Raw genomic sequence first — 7,134 nt, 5'->3', positions numbered from 1 at the left:
CAGTATTTGATGCTTGCATGCTCTCAAACCGCTCAGCGATCAGATTTGGATCTAACTCTGGACGAGATGTCTCCAATGTATCTGCTAATTGTTTCTCTTGCCTTTCAAACTGATCAGTCGGACGAGGTGGAGAATGATCTTCCAGCATTCTCTGCCTCTGTCGAGTTTGCATCACTGGAATTTGCGGCATCGGAACCACTTCTCTCGTTCTTCTTTTTGGATTTACTCTCCTTGGCTCCCTCTGGCTTGTTTCCGCCATCTCTATCGGTAATTCCTCCTCTCGCTCAGGTGATTGAGCCATAGCTTCTGCTCTGGACTGATTTCCCACAGACGGCGCCAAATGTTGGTGCTATTTCTGCCGATTGCCTTGAACCGTAGTTTCCCGCACCGAACTCCTCAGATCTGATTCGATCTGGTTTGCTCTTCGATCAATCAACCTCTCACTCCTGAAAGAAACAGAATCACAGTAAGAAACGGAGCCGATCGTCTTGATCGGCGTCTCGTCTCCGACGGTCTAGTTAGTATGGTATCGATGGTGTTTACAGAGCTCTCTGGAGCTTCTAAAATGCTAGTAATGGAGTTCAATCAGAGTGAGCTTAGAGTTTTGGCTGATTCCAGAGACTTACCTTCCTACGGATCTTCCCTTGCTTTTATACTGGCTTTCCCGCTTATAATTCTCTTTCAATCATGACCATCAGATCATCGCTCCTTTTTGGACGTCTTTGATCATCTTGCCTTTATCTCTCAATCGAACCCGGCTGAGGTTGGTTTGACCGGTATAAACCGGTAATGGATATATTAGTTACAACACCCCTCCTTTATTTTTTTTTTTCGGGCAAAAAATTTTTTTGGTTTTTTTGTTTTTTTTTTGTTTTTTTGCGGCGTTTTTAAAAAATGACGTCATATATCTTGTTGTAGAAGGCATTGTATAGCACTGTGTAAGGGTATTTTCCATATAATACTTTGTAATAGCGTTTTTCAAAAACGCCATCGTATGTCTGGTTGTATAAGGCATTGTATAGCACTGTGTAAGGGTATTTTTCATATAACACTTTGTAGTGGCAATTTTTTAAAATGCCATCGTATATCACTTGTAACGGCATTTCTGGAAAACGTTGTCGTATGTCTGGTTGTATTAGGCATTGTATAGCACCAAGGGGCATTTTCCATATAACACTTTGTAACGGCGTTTTTTGAAAATGCCGTCATATATTACTTTTATCGTTTCCGCCCCTCGCGGATAGGCATTGTAAGGCACTTTGTAAGGGCATTTTCCATATAACACTTTGTAACGGCGTTTTCAAGTATATTGCTTTTAACGGCATTTCTGAAAAACGTCATCGTATGTCTGATCGTAAATGGCATTGTATAGCACTTTGTAAGGGCATTTTCCATATAACACTTTGTAAAGGCGTTTTTGAAAAACGCCATCATATATCAGAGTTCTGAAGCTGCTGCTGCTCAAGTTAACAGAGGCCGAAAACCACAGTCAAAGCTCAACTTCTCTGCTTCTCTGCTGCATTTCCTAGCTGCGTTCTCATTCTGGCAGACCTTAAAGAAGAAGAAGAAGCTAGATCTGGAATCGTGAACTTGAAGAATAGTAAAAACTGATAATCTATTTGAATATTTTTGATTTGCTCGACTCTCTGAATACTATGCGTCTCCTCTATCGTCAAATACTAGCGGTGAGTTTTCTCCTTTTAGTTTCATGAAACCCCAGCTCGTTTATTCTTCTCCTCTTCCAATGCTTTGGTTCTATCCTTCAGCTCTTTCTCTGTTTCTCTTCCAATGCTGAAAGCAATGCTTTGATTGAACATTCATGTTCTGTAATGTTCAATTTCGGAGATGGAAGGCAGTTTGTTTAAGGATTGGAAATTGTCAATAGCATGGATTTATTGAGAACCTCATCACTTTTAAATAATTCCATTTATAATTTCTTTCTTTAGTGTTCTTCACTGCTCTACATCTCTCTCCTGTCCTTGATTAGTGTCTTGTCTTTCCTACATTGGCACTATATGATCGTGTCGCTAACCAATCAAAAATAAAATCCTAAACTAATCTAGCAAGCAGAAAGTACGGGGTCGAACTATGGGGAATTGAAAGGCTAAGTCACTAAGATTGAATTCAAAGAAACTAAATTTAAACTAAATCTACTAACTAATGTAAAACGTTAACTTTGAATATGTGAAGATCTTTGGGATTTCGAATCCCCAATGCTTTTCCCTAACCAATATAATTCTATACTTCAAAGCAAATTAGGGATGGTCTTCCTAGGTATGCCCTATCTTCGCAAGACTATCGTCCTTCTCGGAAGCTTGGCACGCTTAGTTCGCTGAGCTATAGAACATCTTTGGCCAAACTCAAACACAATCAACTAGAAGAGATAGAACAATCAAATTAATGAAATAAGCATGGTTCATCTACATCCCAAAGAAAAGGAACTAGCTACTCATTACTACAAAGTTCATAAGAAAAATAAATATGAAACATAGGGAGAGAGAGAGAGAGAGAGATGTGGTCTTCTTCTTCAGCAATGAGAGATGAGAGCCGCATTCGCCGTCCTCTTTTCTGTGGTTGGCTTCTCTTTTATGTCTCCCGCACACCATGAATTCCCTCTCTTTACCCGTCGATTTGACATTTATTCTTTCGGAATTTGGAAACACTTAAAACTATAAAGTTGTAGATATTTTCAATATCATTTCATAACATCTTGAATCATTGAAATCCAAGCTCATACGAGAGAGATATGCCCAAAATACTGAAGGTAGGTCTGTTTACCCGATTTTCAGATTTATTACCAATTTTGTTCCTTAGACCTCCACCTATTTCCAATTTGGCTAAGATCTCACTTTTCATGATTTCTTGGGAAGCAAGATTGAATGCCATGATTTAAAATCCACGAATATCTAATATATTTGCCAACTTTACTCGATATTATCTCTAATATCCAAAATCTCCTTATTCCTAAAAAATACACAAAAATACTCAATTAGCTCTCTTTAATTAAATAAGTATGGGGAATTAAATCAAATAAATAATGGTAAATGCATGCTTATCAAATACCCCCACACTTGAGTGTTTGCTAGTCCTCGAGCAAAACAAAAAAATAAAACTAATACAGAAAATAAAGAAAGAAAAACCTAACTCACTTTTGTAGAAATCACGGTTGCATTTAGCATGTGCAACAAGCCTTTAAACCCCTAGGTTACCCTAGTGGACGAGTTACGTCTCGTGAGTGTTTGCAGAGAATATACACACAAAATTCTTAAGTGCTCTTCTAATTATTCTGGCAGTAGTAAGAGTAGAAAGATAGATTCCAAGACAAAGACACTCCACTAAAGATTAAAGGGAATATAGGCACCCCCACACTTAAGCTCTTTACACCCTCTCTTGAGTCTAGCTCTAGGCAAACAATTCAATCGAGAAGTCTCTTCTTATCTTCAGTCTACCAGCTCACCCTCAGATAAGACTAAACTAGGTATCAAATAATACCAATAACTCAAGATCTAAGCAATATTTACCTTCTTAGACATTTCTCCTTTATAAGCACATTTATTCACTTCTTTCATTAATGGTCACAGTTCTAGTCCGTGCAAGGTCTTGCCTCTTAAGCTTTCTAGATGGCCTATGTAACGAGTGTTGGGTCAGCCGCTCTCAAGCTAGATGGCCTTAAGGGACTAGGTGTAGAATACCTCTCGAACTTACTTACTCAAGCCAACTAGGCTACAAGCCAAGACTGGACCAAAGACACCCCAACTGTTTGACGTGAAGCATGATGTTGGTGACACCGAGACCCGATTACTAAGAAGGAGGTCTAACCTTTAAACTTCAGCATTTTTTTTTCTTTTTCTTTTTTCACATTATACTTCAATTCACTTCACATTTAAATAGTCTAAAATCGGTCTCAACTTGTTACCATAAGCACAAGGCAATACAAGATAACTAGATGGTCAAACCTTTTGGACTACCTGGAATTCCTATTTTCCGATTCAACCTCGGTCTTAAAATGTAAAACCCATTACTATTCTCTCAAGAGGGTGTTCATTACATCAGATGGGATTTCTAAAACACTTAAACTCTCATTTTGTATCTAAGCAAGGAATTAAAACATTTATCTTACCAAAGCCAGAAAAAATTGGGCACTTTTTATCTTTGTGACAATGCTCTACCAACTATCAACAAGTCTTACTCGAGTTGACACCCCCCCACACTTAAATTATGCAATGACCTCAGTGCATGCAAAAAAAATAATAGAAGCAAATAGAGGAAAGAGTGTACCCGATGTTTGAAATCATGATAGAGCACGCAACAGTAAAACCTAACAACAAACAAAGAAAAGAGAAGAAAAAGAAAAAGAAATAACATCTATACAAATGGGTTGCCTCCCATAAAGCGCTAAGTTTAGAGTCTTCAGCCAGACTCAGTAAGAAGCAGCCAATGGAGGTGGAGGCTCAAATCTAAATGTGAATGGTGACTGCTCCAAAGAAGTGGAAGAGTCCAACAATGTGTTGACTTCCTCAATATTTAGGTTAGATTCCCCAAATGGCAAGCAATGTTGTAGGGGATCATCAATAAGCATGTTCGGAGTATAATCAACCACTACCTCATCAATAAAGTTAATCGCAAAGCACTCTTCATCCCTATTTGAGCTTAAGGATGCATTGAAGATGTTGACTCTAAGTTTCTTATTGCCAAATGATATGTCCATGACACCCGATCTACAATTGATGCAAGCAGTCGCAGTGGCTAAAAAGGGCCGTCCAAGAATGATTGGTGGTAACTTATTGGTAGTTGTATTGTCCATATCTAGGATCAAAAAATCAACAGGAAAATATAGATCCTCAACCTTTACCAAAACGTTTTCAAGTAGCCCACAGGGTCGTTTGATTGAACGGTCTGCCAATTGTAGAATCACATTAGTGGATTTCAAATCTCCTAGACCAAACCTATCATAAACTGAACCGGGTAAAATATTCACACTAGCTCCCAAATCAAGCAATGCTTTACTTATGGATAAATCTTCAATGACACATGAAATTAAAGGTGTACTTGGATCTTTAAGTTTAGGGGGCAGTTGGTTGGAAATTACCGAGCTGACTGATTCGATTAGGTGCACGCTTTAGGTGTTTGAGTCTTCAACTTACGCTTTTGGGTGCACAAATCTTTTAGAAACTTAGCATAAGCTAGGACTTGCTTGATAGCATCTAATAGTGGGAGATTGATACGAACTTGTTGGAATAAATCAATCATCTCCTGCATCTTAGCATTCTTTCTAGAATCTAGAATTGAGGACTCAAGAGCTTCAGGGAAGGGGGCTTTGGGAGTGTAAGATTTAGGAGTAGGACCCTCTACAATCGGAATGTGCAACCCCTTACAAAAAATTGATGGGAAATACTCATAGGTGGTGTTTCTTTACTAGGCTTGTGTGCATCATTGCCAGTCTCATGGGTCAAATCAACCTCTTCTTGACTCTCAAGATCAATGGGCAATGGCTTAGGAGTAGGCAAAGGTGCATAATATTCCTTCCCCACCGCGTTTAACAACCGAGACTGCTTGGACTTGTTCTTTCCTAGACCCAATTTGATGATTAGGGTTACCTATTGGTTGACTAGGTAATTGGCTAGCCTCCCTCCAACTGATGGCATCAGCTAGTTGACCAATTTAGGTTTCCAATTTGTTAATGGACTGAGAATGGAAATGCAACAATTGAGTATGTTGCTCTAATCCACTAAGTGTTTTTAGTACCTTATCCTCAAATGATGAATTATGTGAGGGTTGTTGCTCATTCCTATAGGCATTTTTGTGCATATTAAATGGAGGTGGATATGGGGTTTGTTGTCCTAATGATAAGAGATGGTCCAATTTCTTTGATAGCAAGTCAACCTTAGTGTTCATTTCAACAGTAGGATTGATCTCATAGAGACCGCTCCTCGTTGGATGCCCAATGGGTGGAATCTCCGTCCTAGTTGCTGAAGCATGGTATTGGGAATTTTCACTAAGGGTCTCAAAGAATTCCCATGCCTCTTTCTCATTCTTGTGCATGAAAGTCCCACCACAAGAAGAATCAACCATTTGCCTATGTCGGTCTCTAAGGCCATCATTAAAGCATTGAACTAATTGCCATTTAGGAATAGCATGGTGGGGGCACTATCTAAGTAATTCTTTTAGTCTTTCCCAAGCCTCATGAAATTGTTCTCCTTGTTGGGAGAAACTCGTTATCGCTCTCCTAATGCTATTGGTACGGCCAATAGGGAAGAACTTTTTAAGGAACTCCTGTTGCATTTCTACCCAAGTGGAAATTTTAACATTATCCAAAAAATGAAGCCAATGCTTAGCTTTATCTTTAAGGGAGAATGGGAAAAGCAATAACATTAAAGCATCAACTGAGAGGTTTTGAATTTTAATCGTGGAGGACACCTCTAAAAACTCATCTAAGTGCTGATAGGGCTCTTCATTGGCAAGTCCATAAAAAGATGGTAGCATTTGAATCACACTAGATTTGATCTCATATTGAGCCGCCTCTATGTTAGGCAACTTAATACAAGAAACCGGAGTATATAGCGTAGGAATGAAATGCTCACTCAAGGGCCTCATTGGAGGCTCATAGTTTGCCATGGTTCTTTGCCTGCTAAGGTTGGCCAATGTCTCTTCTAACTCTAAGTCAAGTGGAGTCAACTCAGGGTTTAGGGACGGACGACCATGCATACACACAGAAGAATAAAAAAAAAGAATAAGCTAAATAAGGAAACTTAAAAGAAAATAACTATAGCAAAATGGAGAGTTTAGGACGTACCTAAAGCGCAATCCACGTGATCTTTCGAACAAAAGTTACACATGTGGGATCTGAGGGATGGGGATTTTTAAAAATTAACCTAAACAACCCAATCTAATGCAAATATTACAATTGAAAAGTCCTAAATACAATTATATCTAAGAAAGAAAAGATAACAACCTAAACTAATTATCAAATCGCTACTCTTGCAGTTACCTACAAAACAAAAGAAAAAGAGATTAGTTAAATAAGCAAAGAAAAATAAAAAATTAAAAACACTAAAATTACTCTAAAAATTATGCCTAATTGACAAAAATCAATCCTAGCAACCGTGCTTTGGTTCCCCGGCAACGGCGCCAAAA

General features: G+C 38.6%; 1 non-coding gene across 1 annotated transcript; it reads left to right on the top strand.

Annotated features, from left to right (window-relative positions):
- Positions 1-6,130: 6,130 nt before the first annotated feature.
- LOC148998591 (small nucleolar RNA R71) lies at positions 6,131-6,234 on the top strand. Its single transcript, XR_016171156.1, has one exon. It is a non-coding gene; the product is annotated as a small nucleolar RNA R71 (small nucleolar RNA).
- The last annotated feature ends 900 nt before the right edge of the window (positions 6,235-7,134 follow it).

The sequence above is a fragment of the Hakea prostrata genome, unplaced genomic scaffold, assembly GCF_041222555.1.
Source record: "Hakea prostrata isolate BN-2017 unplaced genomic scaffold, UWA_Hpros_2 contig_270, whole genome shotgun sequence".
Taxonomy (NCBI): Eukaryota; Viridiplantae; Streptophyta; class Magnoliopsida; order Proteales; family Proteaceae; genus Hakea; species Hakea prostrata.
Note: the sequence above shows the minus strand (reverse complement) of the source record. Positions and strands in the feature narration are given on the sequence as shown.